This window comes from Anticarsia gemmatalis, chromosome W (genome assembly GCF_050436995.1).
Source record: "Anticarsia gemmatalis isolate Benzon Research Colony breed Stoneville strain chromosome W, ilAntGemm2 primary, whole genome shotgun sequence".
Taxonomy (NCBI): domain Eukaryota; kingdom Metazoa; phylum Arthropoda; class Insecta; order Lepidoptera; family Erebidae; genus Anticarsia; species Anticarsia gemmatalis.
Window position 1 is genome coordinate 11,387,633 of NC_134775.1, and position 11,354 is coordinate 11,398,986.

The window sequence follows — 11,354 nt, forward strand, 5'->3', positions numbered from 1 at the left end:
GTATTTCGCGTGTCCAGCGAGGACATTTTCCACCCTCACTCATGGTTTGGCTAGGAATCTCATATTTGGGCTTAACTGAGGTACATTTTTGTGAGAAAGGCGTAAAAACAAACGCGATTGTGTATCAAAATACAGTCCTAGCGAACGTTGTGGAATCAGTTTCTCAATCAGTGTTCAATAACAGACCCTGGGTATTCCAGCAAGATTCTGCACCAGCTCATAGAGCGAAAAGCACGCAAGACTGGCTAGCGGCGCGCGAAATTGACTTCATCCGGCACGAAGACTGGCCCTCCTCTAGTCCAAACTTAAATCCGTTGGATTACAAAATATGGCAACACTTAGAGGAAAAGGCCTGCTCAACACGCCATCCTAATGTAGAGTCACTCATGGCATCCTTGATCAAAGCAGCCGCCGATATAGACATGGACCTCGTGCGTATTGCTGTAGACGACTGGCCGCGCAGTTTAAAGGATTGTGTACAAAATCGCGGAGCTCATTTTGAATAATAGTAATTAAAATAAGAATCCATGTTTTATTACGTATCTTTTAATATATAAATGTGTGAATAAAAATGTGACAGAACTTACGACCCGACTAAGTAAATATGTCCATTAGTTGTTTACTTTAACAAATATTTAATGATAATAATCGCTTTGCTAACGAAATCGGGTACAAATCGAATTCGCAGCAAGTAGAATAACGCAGTGGCTAAATTCCGTTTATCATTAATAAATTTAACCGTAATGAGGAAGGGGTTAGGCCTTGAGTCCACCACGCTGGCCAAGTGCGGGTTGGGAACTTTGCATGCCCTCAATAAATGTATTAAACAAATTTTAGGCATGCAAGGTTTCCTCACGATGTTTTCCTTCACCGTTGGAGCATGCGACAATTATTCCTATTACACACATAACTTCGAAAAGTAGAGTCCGACCGAAACTGATTTTTAAACCGAAACCGAAACCGAACTTTCGGTTCTGATCTCAGTTTCGGCCGAAACCGAAACTTACACAAACATAATATATTAAAATTTTCTGTTTTTTACTGAAATGTATTACTTACAATTTTATTTGCTTCATTGGTGTAAAATGAAACAAGCAATAATTAAGTTATGTGAAAAAAAATGTTTTATGTCATTATGCCATTAAATCTATACTAATATATATATATTATATTATATTGGTCCTAGCCGATTTCGGCGACAGCGACTGCAATTATTGTGGACTTTGCTCGTTACTGCGGAGCTCCACGTTCATCCTCTCTTTGATGAGCTCGGAGGTGACTGGCGTAACCAATCTTGGCTACGAATGTGCGGTCACAACGTGGACACGTCAGGACTCCACCGCAGTAGTTATAAGTTATAGCCATGGGTGGTCTGGCTTTTAGTGCGTCTCTTGTTCGATCAAGGTTCTCCTTTCGTTGGTCCTCGAAAGCGTAGGTTTTCCGCTTAACGAGAGACCTCCATTCCGACCGGTTACCAGCCAGCGACTCCCAACTAGAAGGGTCGATATCACATCTTTTCATGTGCCTTTTTAGCCCATCTTTGTATCGCAGGAGCTGTCCGCCTTGCTTGCGCTGGCCTTCTTTAAGCTCACTGTAAAAGATGCGCTTAGCAACCCTTGCTTCGGGCATTCGAAACACATGACCGCACCAACGCAGCTGTCGTCGCATCAGATACGCTTCGATACCGCAGGTGTTAGCGCGTCGCAAAACTTCTGTGTTTCTGATGCGATCAGACCACTGAATACCCATTATGTTCCGAAGGCATTGCATATGGAACCGGTCGAGAGCGCGTATGTGTTTTCGGTACATGCACCAAGCTTCTGATGAGTACAAGAGATTAGGCAGGACTATAGCTCGATAGACAGAGATTTTGGTACTGATCTTAAGATCGTGTGACTGGAACACCTTGTGGCGTAGTTTGCCGAAAGTTGCCGATGCAGCACCAATTCGTGCGTTTATTTCAGCATCCAGGTCACACTTCGCTGTGAGTGTGCTGCCTAAGTACTTAAATTTGTCTACAGATTGAAGGACATCTTGACCAAGACAGATCTGTAAAGGTCCGTGGTAAGAACCTGTGGCCATCACTTCTGTCTTCTTCGCATTGATCCTAAGCCCAAATCTTCCACATGCCTGGTCGAGACTGGTCATTAATGTTTGTAGAGACGTTGGGGAGTCCGTTACAAAACACAAGTCATCGGCGTACATAATTTCTGTGACTAAGTCATAAGAAACCTTAGTGCGAGCCCGTAGTCTGTCCAAATTAAATAGCTTCCCGACCGTTCGCAATGCTATGCTATGCAATCTCGGACTACCACCGCAAAGTAAAGTGCAAACAGAGTAGGCGCAAGAACACAGCCTTGTTTAACGCCACAGGTGACCCCGAAAATACTCTGTTTGGTTGCCGTTGACCGCTACGCAGCAACTCATGTTGTCATGAAAGAGTCGTATTAGTCTTACAAATTTTTCTGGGCATCCTATTTTTAGTAATATTTCCCATAACGCTTCACGAGGAACACTGTCAAAAGCTTTTTCTAGGTCAACAAAAGCCAGAAGCATTGGCTGACCCTGCTCACGGCTCTTTTCCTGAAGTTGGCGTAAGGAAAAGATTGCTTCACAGGTTACTACATACTAATATTATAAAGCTGAAGAATTTGTTTGTTTTTTTGATTGTTTGTTTGTTTGAACGCGCTAATCTCAGGAACCACTGGTCCGAGTTGAAAATTTCTTTCAGTGTTAGATAGTCCATTTATCGAGGAAGGTTATAGGCTATATATCATTACGCTACTACTAATAGGAACAGAGTACCAGTGGAAAATGTTACAAAAACGGGAAAAATGTTGACCCATTCTCTCTTACGTGACGCAAGCGAAGTTGCGCGGGTCAGCTAGTATATAATAAGCATGTTAAATTAAGGATTACTTCAGGTAAAAATTAAAAAATCAACACTTAAACTAGGTACTTAATATGAATTAAAATTCAAATAGAAAAATTATTAAATGACACGTACTAAATACGAAAAATCTGTCCAAATGAGTCACACCAGCACATCAAAATATGACTATTAAACATACTGCATTTAATTTGTGTACTTATGCTGATAATTATAGTTTTTGTTTTATCAAAATCGGGTCAAAATTACCGAAGTTACAGCGTTATAAAGTTTCACTGCTTTTTTAAATTTGTGTTGCTTCGCGCGCTATGCGCTGACGTCACGTCGCGACAGACACGCTTGTTCGACTGCGGGTGATGCGGAGTTTTGATTTGAAAGGTGATTTGCATTTAATATTTAAAGAGTCTGTGTTATAAATTGATTAGGATATTATTCTAATTGTATTAATAAAGCGCGATGGAAGAAGGTTTTGTAAAAGGACAGTCGGATAACCTACCAAAAGTCGGTGTTTCAGAACATAATGATGCAGAATAAAAGTGATTTAACGGTAGTTAAGTTATTGCGGTCGGCAATTTAATTAAAAAAATATTTATTTATAAAAAATACAATGTTTATTCTTCGAGAACTGATACAAGACTAATTAGGAATTGAATATAATGAATAACAATTAAAATGATGCGTTAACAATATTAGAATAGCGTATGCTGATGCACGGCTGCAACGTCGGCAGAAAGGGGTTGCTACGCCGTGGTAACTCCTCCCTCCTTAAGACGGAAGCAGGAACTGCTTCCGGTAGCGTCCTCGCTACCTTCCAAGTCCTTCGTCGACTTGATGCTCATGGCTTGCGAGTCCGCTGCAGCTTTCCATTTATACAGCTTCCATAACGCCGCCGCTATCAATAGGGCGTAAAGCAGCAACGTTGTCCAGCTTGGTGTTGCAGCTATCAATGGCCATTCCTCATCATTACTTGAAGATATGTCGTTTGCTCTGTTGATGAGTTGATGGATGTTGTCCAGGGATATCTCCTCTAATTTTAGTTCATACTGTACTGTTTCTTCTGGTTTTGATTGTTGCTTAGGCAATGGGATGACTTCGTTGATGGCTATTGTACTGGTGTGCGAGATGAGAGTTGTATTCTTAATATAGATCTTGCAATCTTCCGTCAGCGAGATAAGGATGACTCCGACTGCTCGGCTGTAGTCTGTTTTGGAATTGCATTCTGTTCTTATGACTTGTTCTTCTTTCAGCACTGCCAACCAGCTGCTGTCTCCGATCTTCTGTATCTTTCCGTCGGCGAGGTTCATCTTAGCACGGGTACAGTTGGCTGCTCTGTGTTGCACGAGAGATACAACGCAGTCTTGGGTGTTATCCATTCTTTTTGTTTCCAGAGTTTTGCAGAGCTGGGTGTCGTCAGTCAACGGCTCGCAGTTTTGCTCCAGGTAAGTGTACTCATCGTTACCAAGTGCAAGGTATTTGGATTTTGGAATAATAGTAAGGTTATTTTTATCAGGAATGGAATATAGGTGAATTAAATCATATACATTGGGAGATATTGAAGGGATTTCAAGAATAAAATTTATTGAGTGTGTTGTACTATATGCTTTGACAGTTATAGATTTTTCTAAGATATGTATGTTACTTATATTTATGTCAGCTACTGCTTTAAGATTGTATAATCTATGTAATTTATTTAATTCGGTTATGAGGTTTTGTGAGCTTATAATACTGGGATGCATGGTACCTAAACGAGCAAATGTTATCGCATCTTCTAAAATCATTAACCTATCTAAAACTATCTGTAAACTAAAATCTATCTGTACGTATACATCTAAGAAATGTAAATGGTTTTTAATACTATTGCTGTCTCTGGTTATATTTTTAAGAGATTCTGCTAAATGTTTCTGGTTTTCATCTAACTTACTTAACTGATTACTAAATTCGTCTACTGCGTTTTCTGCTAATACTAAAGATCTTTTCTGAGAGCGCTGAATATAGTTAATTTTATTGTTAAGGTTACTTATTTCGTTTTCGAATTTAATTGCATCTTCGCTGTCAAGATTACCTGTAATGGCTTTGACTATTGAACCTAAACCATTAATTATACCACGTTTCTTTCTAATTTGGGGTGTTAAAAATTGTAATTTTTTATTAATGAGATTAAGGTTGTATTTAATTTGATCTTTGTAAGTCTTATGTAACTCTCCAAAAGAATGACCTTCAGCAGATCGAGTACTTGCATACAATGACATTAAATTCATAGATGTAAGACGTAAACTAGTTATATTATAAGTACAAGCTAAACTAAAGTAATTATCTTGTTTAAACAGCTGTCCTTCTTTTAACAGAACTATGCCATTTCCGTTATCTATGGGTTTTATGTTCACGGTGGCTGATGCGTAGAGCACGATGGCTCCTGCGACGAGGGTCCTGCAACAAAATGAGGCCTACGTAGTAACTTAAAGTGCACCCTAATTGACTTAGAGTTAGGGTGGTTACCTATAATCTCGGCAATGTTGTTCGGGTGTAAGTGAATGATCTTATAAGGTCCCTTGAAAACTGGTTTCGTTTTGTCACTGCGTGCTGTCTTGGCTACCTGTTTATAAACGGTTTCACCTACCTTGAATTTGATTTCTTCAGCTGCCTGGTTCCTTTTAGCTATGACCTGTTCCTTATTTTTAGACATATAAGCTGAAACACATTCTTGAACGGCTTCAGCGTTCGTGCGGTGTTTGATAACATAATCTTGGTAATATTCTTTTGGGTAATACAATTCTAATGGGTTTCGAGAGTTTGTGTGGCCAAATAGTAATTCATGAGGTGTGTAACCTGTAGCTGAGTGTATCGCATTATTGTACGCTATGACTGAATATGTCATTATGGACTGTATGGGGTCATCTTTGTTGGTCATTCGTTGTATACGAATTATTTCTGCTATGGTGGAATGAAAACGTTCAATCGGTGTATTCGAATTGGGATTATAGGGCGTTGTGAAATGAATGTTGATATTATGTAATGCACATATCTCTTTTATAACATCATTATCGAATTTACTATCTGAGTCTGTAGTTATTTTGCATGGTAGACCTAATACTGAAAATACTTTAATTAGTGATTCTGCTATATGTACGCTACTACTTGCACTTAAAGGGACTGCTTGGGCGAATTTAGAGAAATTATCGATGATAGTAAGAAAAGTTGCTCCGCCTGTTGAATATAGGTCCATAAATAAATGCTCCATAGGTTTTGTAGGTGTATCAGTAAGGGCTAAATGAGGCTTTAACGGGTTCCTTTCATACTTTGCCTTTAAACAAATATCACATTGATTGATGTAAGTTTGTATTGTGAGTAACATATTTTGCCAATGATAATTGCGGTGAATTTGTTTGTATGTTTCCTGAATACCACGATGTATTGTTTTGCCTTCGTGATATTTCTTTATAATTTCGTTTTGCTCAGATCTATTTTCTACTAACGTAACGCGTGAAGTACATCTTATCAATTTTGGGCCACGGTTATTAAATATTGTAGTGTAAACTCTAGAAAATGCGTAATATAAATCGTCACTATGGAAATAACAATGGAAAACTCTATCAGCTACGGTGTGTTCTTTTTAAAAATCGAATTATCTCAGTCTCTGTATTATTGATTGGAATAAAAACATCTTTAATAACGATTCTTGTGCTTGTGGATCTATTATCTACCCTGTACGTGGAACCTGGTGCTGACCTAACATGAAATTGCTTAAGTTGTCGGTCTATTGCATCAGTTATTATAGGAATGCCTTGATTTTCGTTATCTGGTTGCGTGTGATTAGTAGATATCATGTCCTGATGTTGGGACACAACGCTCATACTATCTGATGCAGTTCCTACTTGAGATTCGGGGATACTTGGAATTTCAGGTGGAATATTTATATCTTGGTTATCACTCGGTTGATTTTCAGCTTCCCGTCGTGCATTATCGAATATTCTATTGATAATTTCATCATCCTCGTTATCATCTAAGTTTACAGCTAAAGAGTCCAAACTATGGTGAAAAATTTTAACGCGAGATAAGGCGTCCGCGTTTGTGTTCTGAAGGCCCTTTTTATATACAACGTTATAATCATATTCCGCAAGTTTCAAACGCCAACGAGTTAATTTTGAATTTGGGTCTTTTAATGACATTAACCATTGAAGAGGCCTATGGTCCGTATATATAGTGAACCTTCTTCCGTAAAGATAAGGCCTGAAGTACTTGATTGCCCAAACTATTGCCAGTAATTCTTTCTCTATGGTGGAGTAACGAGATTCGGTATCAGATAGTGTACGGGATGCAAACGCAACAGGTTTATCGGAACCAACGATACCCTGAGACAAAACTGCGCCTAAAGCTATATCTGAAGCGTCCGTTGTTAAAATAAATGGTTCATCAAAGTTAGGGTACTGTAGTATCGGGGCATTAGTCAAAATCTGTTTACATTTATTGAAAGCTTCTATAAACTCTAGAGAGTGGACTACCTTATGATTTTTCTTAAGACATACTGTCATTGGTTTGGTAAGTTTGGCAAAATCTCTGATAAACTTTCTGTAGTATCCAACTAGACCTAAAAATGATTTAATATCTTTCTGAGTATTTGGCAACGGAAAATTAAGAACGGCTTTGATTTTATCTTTGTTAGGCTTCAGTCCTTCATCTGTTAATTCGTGACCTAAAAAGTTTACATGTTTTTTTATGAATTCGGATTTATCTAGCTGTATTTTTAAGTTGTGGGTTCTAAATCTATCGAATACTTGCTTGAGCCTTTCTATATGCTGCTGGAGGCTGGTAGATATAATAATAATGTCATCTAAGTACGTATATACGTTATCTAACCCTCTTAAGATATGATCCATTAAGCGTTGAAAAGTACTTGGTGCATTTTTTAAGCCAAAAGGCATTCTGAGGAATTCGTAATGTCCTCTTTCAGTTGTAAATGCTGTTTTCTCGATATCATTGGGGTGCATTTCCACTTGGTGGTACCCACTGGCCAAATCTAGGGTGGTAAAATATTGTGCACGTCCTACTCTATCCAGGATATCATGAATGTTAGGTAAAGGGTACTTATCTTCGACTATACGATCATTTAACCGCCTATAATCTATTACAAGTCTCCATTTGACTTTCCCAGAAGCGTCGGCCTTTTTAGGCACGATATGCACGGGGCATGACCAAGGAGATATGCTTTCTCTAATTATTCCCTGTTCTAAAAGCTTATCTACTTGTTTACGAATTTCATTACGCTGTTGTGGGGCTTGTCTATAACTACGTACAAAAATAGGATTATTATCTGTAAGACGAAGTTCGTGTTTAACGGCATGTGTGAAGGTTAGTGGTAAATTCTCTGAATAAAATAAATCTCTGTACTGATAACACAATCTAGTGATTTCCCGCTTCTCTTCTTCATTCATATGTGAGGTACGTATTTTATTAAGATTATTACATAGTTCTTTATTTATATTACTAGTCTGTATGTTATTTAATTTATATGTATTTTCTGTTTCAGGTTCTAGGTAAGTTTCTAAAGTAATTAATGATTTATTAGGTATATATTTCTTTTCGTCACTAAAATTTATAATAGATGTTTTAAATGAACCATTAGCTACGTTAACGATCGCTGCCGGTGAGACTAGACCATCTGACCAGTAAAAGTCATCATGTAAGTATTGACCGTCTGTGTAATGTGTTTTAACGGCAATAATTTTTTCACAGTTGGGTTCGATTCTAATCTTTTGAACGGGATAACTAAAATTAATGGGTATATCGGCATTAGATGTATGTAAGATGTTATTGTTAAGATCAATACTACAGTTAAGTAGTTTTAGTAGATCACATCCTATAAGACCTTTGTATTTTGGATCGACATCTAACATTAAAAATTTATGTGTTAAGTTACAGTTAAAAGCTGATGGCAACGGAAGGTATACTACTTTATCGTGTCTAGATGTACCGTGAGCTGTAATTATTTGAAATGGTTCTATTGCTATACAATTTTCAAATTCAGTGCCAAAAATAACATCAGATGCTATAGAGGATCGACTAGCACCTGTATCTATGAGAAACTTGCCATTGAATTCTGGTAACTCAATATAAGGTAAGTGGTCCTTATATTGGTAGTTAATTTTTATTAGCTCTGGTCGTGTTGATCCAGTTCCGAGAGAAAACCCTGATCGTCATTTACCTCTAAGTCGTTGTTACATGGCTCAGCGTCTGCGTGATCTGCATTGGAGTAATTATAATCATAGCACTCACCTTCGTCATAGTACGGCTGCATCTGGTCGAGATGACTCGGTGTGTAGAACAGCTCTTGGGTTGCGAAGTGTGGTGGTGCAGGTTTGGTCGCAGTTCGCATGGTAACATCTGATACATGCTGTGGAGGGTTTACCTGTTGTTTTGGGATGTTCTGCTGTCCTCTAAAATTGCCTGAATTATTCCTAGAGACGTTTGGCCTAAAATTACCTGATCCAGGTTTGTTATGCCATGGTTGCCCCCATTGCGGATACTGTTTAGTAGCTTGTTGTGAACCGTAGGGGTTCTGAGAGCTAGTAGAAGGATTATTAAAGTTTGGATGCGGCCTCGGTTGACCAAAATTACGGAAAGGTACGTTATTGTTATTATTTATCTTAGGTAACTCCTTTGGTTTAACTTGAGATGTGGATGGATTATTAAATACAGATCTATTGTATGCAAGCCTGCTTTCTTCCTGTCTAGCTGCTATTATCGCAAGTTCAAGCGTCTCCGGCCTAAGAATTTTAACATTAATTGATATTTGGAAGTCTAACTGATTAACATATTGTTCTATAACCATCTTCTCATAATATGCCTTATTAGTGTGCTCGCCTACAGAGTACAGCGTTTCTAAAAGATCTCTAAGCCGTTTACCGAAAGTTTCGGCGTCTTCATTCCTCTGTTTCCTAGTGCGCGTCAATTCTTGCATCACTTGGATTTCGTTACGCGGCTCCCTAAGACGTCGTATCAAAGCACACTTGATTAACTCCCAATTACATAAGTTTTCATCATACGCGACCGCGTCGATAGCTGTCCCGCTTAACCTACTCTTAATTAGACATATAAGTGCCGGGTGTGCACGATCTGCCTCATCCAGTAAGCACAGTATGTTTTCTACCTCTCTAATATAATAATTCAATCGTTTTGGATTGCCGTCATACTTAGGCATCAAGCCTGTGAGTATTTTAAAATGACCATTATCACAATCCTTCAAAGACATTTTTACTTTAAATCAAGACAATGCCAATGGCTAGCGCGAGAACAATAGGGGTGTACGGTTACACTGTATTGAATGATTTCGTTCAAGCACGTATATGCGTCGATTTAATATCTATTTATAAAATTATGTTTTATAACTTTAGATAATAAACTAAGGTATTACTTATATGGAATGCCTAGCGCGATTCTAGCTTATAGACAGACACACACAATGTAAAAATATGTTATAATAATATTAACACAGGAAATAGAGCAAGGAGCACTTGAATAATACGAGAGTACTTACCAAAGCGTTCTCTGCATCTCCTGTGGAGCCTTGTCAGCAGCAGCAGCTCCTCTATAGCGCCAGAGTCTCTGCTACCAGGTGCCCGACCGCGCGTAAGTTCTTTACGGATCGCGAGAGTACGATTTGAGAACCGTCACAGCTTTCCCAAAGAGATGTATTCGAGATAAGCGTGCCGCGATCCTACCGACTGCGCCAGTTAAGTTATTGCGGTCGGCAATTTAATTAAAAAAATATTTATTTATAAAAAATACAATGTTTATTCTTCGAGAACTGATACAAGACTAATTAGGAATTGAATATAATGAATAACAATTAAAATGATGCGTTAACAATATTAGAATAGCGTATGCTGATGCACGGCTGCAACGTCGGCAGAAAGGGGTTGCTACGCCGTGGTAACTCGGTTAACAATAATTTATTAGGAAACGATTTTAACAGTTCGACGTATGGCGTAAGAATGACATGACGACATTATTTTTGTGCAATCAACCAAAGCGCCTGTTGATAATTTGTCCGCAGTGTTCTATCTCGATTGTCTTCGTAGTTTTATGGCAGGAGCCTTAACATGCTCCCCCCGTTGAAAAGTATTTTCAACTAGTTTTGCAGTTCTTCTGCTGTAGGTAGAGGACATAGCCGCACGAAGGGACGGCGCACGCAGCCCCTGATGGTGTTGACATCTGCTACCCTCGCGATGCCGTCAGGACCCGGGAACAGACGTAGTACTCGCCCAAGTCGCCATTGTAAGGGAGATGTATTATCTTCGGCTAATAGTACCATATCACCAACATTCAACTTAGACGTACTGGTACGCCATTTTGTGCGCTGTTGCAGTTCTGCCACATATTCCTTTTGCCAGCGTTGCCAGAAATGCTGTCGGATTTTTTCTAGACGTTGGTATCGTTGGAGGCTGCTCTCTTTGTGTTCCAACAGCGG

At 38.8% G+C, this 11,354-nt stretch overlaps 1 pseudogene; it reads right to left on the reverse strand.

Moving 5' to 3' along the window:
* Positions 1-1,230: 1,230 nt before the first annotated feature.
* Positions 1,231-4,263, reverse strand: LOC142985964 (uncharacterized; annotated as a pseudogene).
* Positions 4,264-11,354: the final 7,091 nt, after the last annotated feature.